Consider the following 8687-nt stretch of genomic DNA (forward strand, 5'->3'; position numbering starts at 1 on the left):
GGACCCTGATTGTAGGGCCAGGGTCACTTTGGAATCTGTGCCTCCCCTCAAACAGAGAATGACCCAGCAGAGCAGCAGCACAGTGCTTTGGGAACATGTGAGCCCAGCAGTCTTTGAGTCTTGGCCCACAACGGTCGTACGGGAAGTTAAAACCCATCTTCTCTTGCTTTCTGTGCAGGTGCTTCTAGAGAAAGAGCAGGAGCAGATTGCTTCAACAGAGATGCCATGGCAGACTCAGGGAGAGCTGTTCCCAGCGCGAGAGCAGGAAGAGCAGCTCAGGCAGCAGGTGGAAGAGCCACAGGAGAATGGCCAGGTAAGCCTGACTGGCCAGGGGACAGAGGGAAGGGCAGGAAGAGGGGCATAAAACCAGAGCTCTTGGGACTGAGGAGGCCAGGAGTCCCACAGGCACTGGAAGCACAGAGCCTTGGAAGCTGCAGAGATCAGCCCTGGGACAGAAGGGTTTCATTGGAAGCAGATGTGGGTAGGGAAGCAGAAAGAAGTGGCTGAATAAATGTGATTTTGAGGCTGCAAGAGGAAAAAGCTGAGCCTGATGGCAGCTCCCAGTCACTTGCTCTGCATTTGTGTGTACAGAAGATCCAGGCAGAGCCACAAGCAGAGCTGCCCGAAGCTCAGAGTGACATCGTGGCAGTAAAGAGAAAGAACAAAGAAGACATGAGAAGAATTCAAGAGGAGAATCTCCATCACCAGAGGGGCGATCAACAAAATCAGGTGAGTGAAAGAGTGGCAGGCACTCCACTCATGAAACATCCTCTCTCTTGTTTTTTAGAGAAGATGAAGGAACAGCTGGATGCAGAGCTTCAGACAGCTCACAGTATGGTCAAGGCAAGGCAAAAGAGGCTGGAGGAAGAAATGAAAATCATCAGAGAGGAACTTAATTGCTTCCGTCAGTCTCTGCAAAAGCAAGTGAGTGAAAGAGGGATGCAGTCACTGCAGTCACCAAGCTGGTGGTTTCTGCCTTTCTTGCCTTTCCACTCAGAGCAGCAGGGAGTGGGGTGATGCCTCTGAGTGCCGTCGTGCCGTAGTGTGTATCACAGTCACTCTGAAGGACATTTCCTGGTGTGCTGATTCTCCACTGCTGCCCTTGACAGGGAAACTTGTCCTTTGGCCTTTTGGCCAGCAGTCATCCAAATTGATTCCTGCTCTCCTTGTTTCTTGAGGTCTTTTTGCAGTGGAACGTGGTGACCCAGCTGGAGGATTGGAACAAGCTGTCTGTATCCCTTGTCAGTCTGTCCTTTGCCTTTCCTCACAGTCGATGATTCCTGGCTGACAGGGACAAGCTGGAGTCTCTGACTGCTTTGTTCTGTTTGACTTGAGGTGCGAGTGTTGACATCTCACCGGGCAGCCTGCGAAGACTTCCAGCGAATGTCTGGCAATGAAGGACCCCAAGTTTGCCATGAGGCACAGGAACAGTGCCCACCAGAAAGGCTCCAGGTGCAGCACGTCATGGGCTCTGAACCTGCTGCCGCAGCAGCATCACCTCGAGGAAGCCTTACTGCCAAACCTGGAAACTCAAGCTTGGGCACTTCCTTCATGTCCCTGGAAAAGCAGACTGAGGAGAAGTACCTGGAGATGCTGGGTACGTCTGTGGTGTTTCTTGTCTGAGGGACAGTGTCTTGTGTGCAGGTGTCAGTAGAGCTGTACCAAATGCTCCTCCTGAGTTTGGTGTCACAGGGCCATTTAGGACTCCCCAGAGGAAGTGCTGTGCTCCGAGGCAGCGAGAGAGTGCTCTGGGTGTTCCTGCTGCCTCTGAGGGCACCTTGGACTGGCTTGGGTTTGCCTGAGCTTGCCTCTCTGCTAAAGGCTTAAGCAGGGATTCTTCTTGGATCAGCAGAAGGCTGTGACCTAGCAAATGATCTAGGCAAGTGCTGTGTGCTAGTGGCCACACTGAACAGAATTTTTAGCTTCCTAAATTCTCCTTTGTCTCCTGACTTCCAACCAGTCATCAGAGCAAAAAAACTTCACAGAAATAGACTGGCTTTGGAGTTTTGTCTTTTTGGTTGGGGATTTTTTTTGGCCGGGGGGGGTGGGGTTGTTTTTGTGTTGTTTATTTTTGGTGGGGGGTTTTTGTTGTGTTTTTCTCCATCCTGAAGGAGCCCTTCTGCCCCACGTCTTACTGATGTCATTTTTATGACTGTTACTGTTACCACTACTACATCTGCAGTTTATTTTCATGAGAATGCTATCTTTTTGTCAATAAGAGCTACTTTGAAAGAACATCAGGTTACAGGACAAATAGAGAGCACAAGGTGTTGTCCATGTGCCCCTGAAGAAAAAACAGATACTTTGATAACAACCTTTATTTAATCTTCTAGTTTTATGCTTATCAAGATGTGTCCAAGAGACACATCCAAGTGGCGTGATCAGATAAAAGTGTAATGCAGGCATTTCTCAGGAGAGAGCCTCCAGCCCAGCCATGCTCGATTCCCCAGATCCATGGCACTTTTCCATACCCGATTCCCACTCTTTCCCATGACTGTTAGAATCCTAGCCATTGGCCCAAGCCCTGCTCACATCAGTCTCTAGGAAAACACATCAAGTCCTTTGTGATTCTGCAGCACAGCCCAATCAATCTGCTTCTTGCCCGGAACAGCTGCCAGTGCTGTGCTCTCAGATAAGACCTGGTGGGGCTGAGACCAGAGCCCGGTGGATTCTGTGTCTACCATCACCTGTTGGGACAAAAAGGGCACTGATCCACGCCTCGGTGGGGCTGATCTCAAAGCCCATCCTCTTGTGTCCTGAATGGGGGCAACAGCTTGTACAGGGCTCAGGCTGCCTCTGCCTTCTTCCCACTGCTTGTCAGTGCTCATGCTTGGGCTTTGCCAGTCCTCTTGTGCTAGCTGCCCTGTCCCTGAGGGCTGGAGGGACTGCAGAGGCTGGAGCCTTCCTTAGCTGGGAGAGGGGCATCTTTCAGCTCAGCCTGCTCATAAAGGGTGAGGGTCCTGATGCTGAAAGGCCCGTTGGGATCAGTTATAGCATGAGCTGCTCTCGTTTACAAATGGGAAGGAATTCTTTTGGCAAACTGCTGAAAGGTGGGCAAGATGACCTCCTCTCCTGCAAATGCATCTCCCTGTGCTTTCTTTCCTGTCAAGAGAACTCTTCAAAGGACTGTACAAAATCAGGCTCTGTGCCAGCCATCTGTACTGCAGGGCTGCCTGTCCTGTTGCTGTTGTGCTTGTTGTTACCCAGCTGACCACAAAGGGCTCAGAGCTCCAGACACTGGGGCTGCCTTTTGTATCTCCTGAAAGCTGGGATCTCTGCTTTAAAGTCAGCATCCTGCATTTTGTTTCCCTCAGGGAGAATGGTGAACCCCATTGAAAATCCTGTAATGAAATACACTGAGCTGGAATATATTGGCAGCGGGTGAGTCCAACCACAGTTACTTCTACATAACCATGGGCCAGGTGTATTTCTGGTGGAATGTCTATCCAGCGTGAAGTCAGGCCAGCTGCAAAGATGTTCACACACTGGGCATAGATTGTCCCATCTCTCAGTGCTGCTCAGAATTGGTGAGTGGGCTCAGAAGGCATTGTCAGAGATACTCCTTGCTGCCAAGGTCTTGCCTGCAGCAAGGAACAGGACCTTGAAGGTCTCCTTGTCTCTCAAGTGTAGGACAGCTCTGTGTTAATTTCTTTAGCATTTTTTGTATGTCTCAAAATCATACTGCCCCACTAATGAAAAAAGAAGAAACGTGCTTGCCTGAAAGAACAAGCTACGCCCTATCAATACTGTGAGATAACAGTTCCCGGGAACATTTCTTTCCCCTGGTTTGCAGAAGGAAACACTCTGTGGTCAGGATAGAAACTGCACAGTTTAGAAAGTGAAACCCAAGAGGAAAGACTAAACTCCCTTTAGAAGTTGAAGCCCAGTGCTTCAGGAACAGGCCCAGTGCCCATGCACTTGAGAGGAAAATGCATCATCTGCCTTCTGGCAGAGCCCTCCTGCATCCTGCAGGTTTTAGGCATTTACAGCACAGATCTCCTGTGTGGGCTGGCTTTCACTGCAAGATCTAAATTGCTTCTCCTTTCTCTGCTTCTGTTTTATTTCTAGGAGTTTTGGAGATGTTTGCAGAGCACTCGACAATGCCACAGGGAGAGAGGTAAATGTCAACAGCATCTGCAGTCTCTGCTGCTCTTGAGGGGCTTTCCCCTCTGGTGTGAGCTGTGGCTGGAGCTTTGGGCAGAGCTGTGCTGAAAAGGCACAAGAAGCACAGACTGCTGCCAGCCTGCAAAATACATTTGGGACTTTGTCCTCCTCAGCTGCCGGAAGGAAGGCACGGAGGGCAGCGGTTGCTTTCAGAGAAGGACGCGCTCGCTCGCTCTCCATTGCTAAAACAAAGGTGGTGCCTTCGAGCACCTCACTGCTCTTTGGGGCTACAGCTTCAGAGTCCTGAATTCTCATTTCTGGCTGCCAGCAAATACATCTGAAAGTTCCTGGTAGTTCCTTAGCCACCTGCAGTGCTGCACTTGGGAACTGCACATAGGGAGAGATCTGCAAGGTGTCCCTAAAAGCCCTAAGCCCTGCCCATAGCCCAAGATGTACCCACAGAGTATTAAGGCATGGATTACTTCTTCTGAATCCCATCCAAAGCAGCAGAGATTGTGATCAGAGGTTTGTGGGTGATAGCTGAGACACCACTGTTACCAAGTGGTCAAGGCAAAATGTCAGTGGCCCCATGTGTCCTGTAACTGGCCCCCAAAGGAGCCCAGAAATGGGCTGTTGGAATGTCAGTTCCTAATTAGTGCAGTGCCTAATCACATGGAAGTTTGGCACAGCTCAGTTGTGTCATTGCAAAATCACTCGCTCCATGTGCGTTGTGGTCTCGTGCCACCAACTTCTCAAGTTACTGATTTTCAATGTCATTTTAGGTGGCCATAAAGATAATAAATCTTCAAGAACTGAGGAGGAAGGAACTAACCGTTAATGAAATCATGATCATGAAGAAGTGTAGGAGTCCCAATGTTGTGAATTATTTAGACAGGTGAGAGATCATGGTCTTATGCCATGGATGTGTGTTTACATACAGAAACCATGAGAGGTTAAAAACCCCCTTTGGTCAGTGGCAGAAAGTAGAGCTGGTAATTTTTATTTATTCATATTTCTCTACTCATCTCCAACGGATGAGAAGAGAGTGCATCTTGTCTGCAGGAGTCTTCCCTGGCACACCTAATTTGAAAATGATTCCAAAATTATTCAAAGCCTGGATCAGCTGTATCTTCCTAAGTCAATAGACTCTAAGTTCACTGCCTCGACATTTGTTTGGGGTTGATTTTTTAAAGTTTCTTAAGTGCTGATGAACCATCCTAAAGTGGATTTCCCTTGGATTGTTGCCCCTCTTTGCCATTGCTGTGCATGCCAGGAAGACTAGGTGCTTATTTCCAGAAACACCATGCCCGACAGGTTTTTTATCTGGGCTGTTTCTAAACTGTATTTTTCACTTGCTGGACATCTCCTTTTTCACAGCTGTGCCTTTCTCTTTGAGACTGCACAGCATGCAAACAATGCACAGCCACGAGGGAATATCTATTCCTTTGATTCTGTCCTTGTCACAAAGGCATCTGGAAATAAGAAACCTGGAAGCAAAAAATCAACCTAGCCATGCATGTTCATCTCCATGCCCTTGTTTCCTTCTTTCAGCTACTTTCTGGGCGAGGAACTCTTGCTGGTTATGGAGTACATGGATGGAGGCGCCCTGACCGATGTCATCAGCAAGACCTACCTGTCTGAAGATGAGATGGCAGCCATCAGCCGGGAGGTCAGCAATCCCATCTGTGTTTCCGAGGGCTTGGGCAGGATTGTCTGGGGAGCAGGGGCTCAGAGCTGGAGTGATTTCCTGTGCCAAGCTTTGTTTCTGTGTTGCTGCTATGCTATGGGCAAGTAAAAGCACCTGAAGTGAAAGGCCTGCCAGTGCCCCTGCACTCACTGTACTCAGTGCCAGTACTCTTATCTCCTCCGGTTGTATTCTCACTCTGCCTCATGTATTTGTATTTGCTGTTCTCCACTTTGCCTCTCTAAATGTTTGCCTGGAGTCTGTCTTCACTGCATTCCTTACCTGTGAAAGTAGAGGTGCTGGTGGCAGGATTTGAAACAAGCAGCAAAGAAAAAAGAAAGAGACTCGTTTCTCTCAGTCCTCAGCTAAAAAGGACAGGAGTGCAGCCCAAATGTTCTTTGCTTCTGAGCACATGCACTGCAGCAGGAGTCATCCTGGCTGGTTTGCAGGGAACACTCTACAAGAGCAGATGCTGTTGCTCTTTCAAAAGCTGACATGCCTTTCCTCAGAAAGGTCCTGCTCTGCAAGTGTCGGAGCAGCAAGCTCTTCCTCTCAGTGGCACTGTGTTCTGCCATTACTCCCCATTCCCCTGGAGAGGGAATCTTTTAGATTCTTTATTTCCTTTCTTGTGTGATGAAATCACATCACTCATTTTTGCCCTCCTGTTCCTGTTTTCTCTCTCAGTGCCTGCAAGGACTTTATTTTCTTCACTCAAAGCACGTGATCCATCGAGATGTGAAGAGCGAAAACATCCTTCTCAGAACCGACGGCTCTGTCAAGCTGGGTCAGTATATTCTTGGTCAGGTGCAGCATTCCAGGGATGTGGCTGTGGGGCTGCTTGGAGTGACAGCCAGCTCCCCAAAAATGCTGCTGGTGGCAGCGCAGGGACACCCGCTGTGAGCTGAGGGCACAGTTGCAACGTGCACAGAGGTAGGACAAGGAACAAGCAGGCAAGAGTGGCCTTGTTCTGTGTGGGTCCCTTCCAGAGGGAGGGAGCTACAAGTCTAAAGTTTCCAAAGAACAAAAGCCACTGCTGGAGACAGTGTAAAAAACGGGGGGATTTTAAAAGTCGCCAATGCCAGGAGATTCAACAGCACATTTTCAAACTTCTACTGGGGAATTCTTTTGCTTGCTTTCCTAATTGCACAGAATCCAAATAAAACCAGTATTTTGCTTTCTCCTCAGCTGATTTTGGCCTCTCTGCTCAGCTCACCCCTGAGCAGAGCAGACTGTGCTCAGTAGCCGGGACTCCTTGGTGGATGGCGCCTGAAGTGGTGACAGGTCAACCATATGGCCCCAAAGTGGACATCTGGTCTTTTGGAATCGTGGGCATTGAAATGGTAGAACAAGAACCTCCTTACTGGAACCAAAGTCCTGACATGGTAAGGAGCAAATACTCACTGATCCCACTGTCTTTCTCACCTGTCCCATGTCCTGCGTGCCACTGGACAAAATCCCATTGCCATCTGCTGGAACTACTTCCACCAAGGTCCCCTCCTCAAAATGTCCCTGCAACACATCAGCATCTGCTCTAGTTTTGGTTGCATCAGTGGGGGAACTCAAGCCTTACCACATGCAAACAAACTCCATTCTCAGGCAACATTTTCCTTTGGGTTATAAGTGCTTCCAGTTCTTTTGTCTGTGGAGATGGTCCCAGTAACAGGAAACAAGCATCTTAGAACTGCTGTTATCTTTCCATAAATGAAGGAAGGAAACCCAAACCCAAACCCAACAAAGTTTCTAAAACTGTGGTCTTTAGAGAGGAACCTAACCCCCTGTGCAGTTTCTTCGCACTGGGAAACATGCCTGAAACCTGGGCATGAGGCTGTAAAGGCCACAGAGTTTCTTCTGCTTCTTGTGCAGTGCTGCTGAAACACTCAGTGAGCATGTTTCTCTCCTAGCCCAAGCCACATTCTCCATGTCACCAAGCCAGAGCCTGGTGATGTGGAGAGCCTGCCAAAACTTCCTGTTTGTTTCCTGGCACTTTCTGGGATGGGCCTACCATTCATGCATTGACTTGAGTCAATGCTCATTGAAATGAGCAGAGGGTGACCGTAGGGATGGCACCTCTCCTCCTTCTGACCATGACAATTTTTCTTTTGCTGAAAAATGGGAAGCTGCAATTTTCAGACTGCTGAGAGACAGAGCTGCAGGTGGCTCCTGTGTGGCCAAGCAGGCATTTTCATCCCAATACATTTGTGTAGGCATCTTAATGTGTCTGTGTTGAAGAGGAGATTGTAAATGTTTGTTTCCTTCCCCGGGGATTAACTGATGGATTTCCTTTCTTTTCTTCCAATTGCCATTGTTTTCAAGAACAGCACAAAAAGCTTGATGAGTTTTGTTCTATGGCAGCTGTGCTTAAGCGACCAACAAGCACTGCAGAGATACCTTTCATGTACTAATCCTTGGAATTGGTTAGTATAGCAAAGTCCATCTTCCAAAAAGCCTCTCAAGCTGGTGTGAATCCTCAGAGAAGCAAATGTGCTTTTGCTGATGTACTTCCCACTAACTAGATCAGTCAATGAAACACCTGCCAAGGCAAGATCTGCGGGATGGTGGAAAAGCTGTGGCTGCATCGGGGTTTGGGGTTTTGGTTGGTAAAGGAAAATCATCTCTGGGTCTCTGCCAGCGCAGAAACTGGCACCGAAGAACAGAAGTTAAACAAAGGGATGTGGAAGAGCACTTGGAGATGTGAAAGCAGCAGGTGGAACCTAGTGTCTCCTTTTTCCCCAGGTTAAACACCTGATAGCCGTAATAGGGACCCCACGGCTGCGGCAGCCACACCGAATCTCGCCTTGCCTGCGTCACTTCCTGGGCTGCTGCCTGCAGAGAGACGAGGAGCAGCGCTGGTCTGCCGGGGAGCTCCTGCAGGTAAAATGTGAAGGGGCTGCAGGTGAAA

General features: G+C 48.9%; 1 long non-coding RNA gene across 1 annotated transcript; it reads left to right on the plus strand.

The window, feature by feature from the left end:
- The first annotated feature begins 227 nt into the window (after positions 1 to 227).
- On the plus strand, positions 228 to 1400 carry LOC143692224 (uncharacterized). The gene is made up of 3 exons (XR_013180111.1): positions 228 to 313; positions 592 to 924; positions 1336 to 1400. It is a non-coding gene; the product is annotated as an uncharacterized LOC143692224 (long non-coding RNA).
- Positions 1401 to 8687: the final 7287 nt, after the last annotated feature.

This window comes from Agelaius phoeniceus, chromosome Z (assembly GCF_051311805.1).
Source record: "Agelaius phoeniceus isolate bAgePho1 chromosome Z, bAgePho1.hap1, whole genome shotgun sequence".
In the NCBI taxonomy this organism is placed as follows: domain Eukaryota; kingdom Metazoa; phylum Chordata; class Aves; order Passeriformes; family Icteridae; genus Agelaius; species Agelaius phoeniceus.